At 37.4% G+C, this 1,483-nt stretch overlaps 1 protein-coding gene and 1 long non-coding RNA gene across 2 annotated transcripts in view; one reads left to right on the plus strand and one right to left on the minus strand.

The window, feature by feature from the left end:
* The window catches only part of rftn2 (raftlin family member 2), a 54,656-nt gene that overhangs the window by 41,029 nt on the left and 12,144 nt on the right, over window positions 1–1,483 (minus strand).
* LOC116689886 (uncharacterized) overlaps window positions 1–1,483 on the plus strand; it is a 24,758-nt gene that overhangs the window by 15,977 nt on the left and 7,298 nt on the right. The window lies entirely within an intron of this gene.

Raw genomic sequence — 1,483 nt, forward strand, 5'->3', positions numbered from 1 at the left:
ATGTTATTAAAATACTTTTAGCATAATGTTAATGTTACAGCTGGTGGAGGTGGAGCACATTTGAACTACTTTCTATATTGTTGGATAGTTTAATCAATAGCACGGGACCATATCTTTTTCTTAAATTATATGTTTTGTTTTCATACAATCGTAATCTGTGAGTACAACATTTCCTTCTGAGATGTGGTGGAGCAAAAGTTAAAATTAGCATAAAATTGAAAGTAAAATACCTCACAAATAAATAAACTTGAGTACAGTTCTTGAGTTACAGTGTGTTGACACTTTCCATTACTGCATGCATACTGCAAGGAATTTCCTTAATGTTCTTTTTTTTTAACACATAATTAACATTATTAATTCACCTCTACTGCCATCTTATAAAATAAAAACGATCATGACAGTTACAGTATCCCAACCAATCAAACGTCAGAGATACTTCAACTCCATTGGCTGCTGGGGGAGCCCTGTTGTCGGGTGGATTTCTAGCCAATAAAATTAGGGTAAACATAAAGTCAAACCACAACATAGTCTCCTCCAGGCACGCCAGTCTGACCTCCTACCAGAGCTCTGCATTAAATATGCAGCTGACTTCATTCATCATTCATCTTTTTACTAGACGGTACGGAGGTGAACATGTGGGCGCAGTGGGAAGGCAATGCTGTATAAAGTCATCTTTATTGAAAGGCATTTGATTCTTAAGATTGCTTAAAGCTATAGTGCGTAGTATCTGTCGCCCCCATGAGGAACAACACCGTTGCAGCATCCACATGATACAAGCCTTCTGTAATCGCGCACGCACCCCCTCCCCCCCTCCACGCAGTTGCTAGTAGCCAAGGGAGGACACGGAGAATTTAAAAAATCATGATGGACTCTTTAGAAAAGGTCATTATCTTCACTCGAGTTTCTGCGTGTGAAAGTCACCGGACGACACAATCTTCTGAACATAGTCATTCTGAGAAACAGTGTGAGAGTTGTGTGGAGCCGATGGTCTCCACTATTAGTCTCCAATTAGCTTTGTAGCAACTCATCTGGCAACGGCTTGAATGTAACGGACGTTCATTAATATTAAAAAGTTACGCAGTAAAGCTTTTAACTACAGTTAAGGTCAAGATGACCCATGTCTATCTTGGAAGGAAGAACTCAGACTATTATCATCAGTTGTGGGGTTCCACAGGGGTCAATTCTTGGTCCACTACCATTTACATTATACTTGCAAAACATTATTTGTCCTAGTAGGTACTTTAAAGTTAATTTCTATGCAGATGATCCAGTTTAATATGCCCCTGGCTCCCGGCAAATCCATTCAAAAATATTTTACTTTTCATACAAAAGTGTAAGTATTCAGTATTTCAATATTTTTAAGCATCTTAGAGTCCTGAAAAGAGGAATGTATCCAGTACTGGATGTCTTTTAGAGACTTTAAAAGGCCTTAATTTTGTGAAAATATCCAATATATATATATATATATATATATATATATATA

This window comes from Etheostoma spectabile, chromosome 5 (genome assembly GCF_008692095.1).
Source record: "Etheostoma spectabile isolate EspeVRDwgs_2016 chromosome 5, UIUC_Espe_1.0, whole genome shotgun sequence".
Taxonomy (NCBI): domain Eukaryota; kingdom Metazoa; phylum Chordata; class Actinopteri; order Perciformes; family Percidae; genus Etheostoma; species Etheostoma spectabile.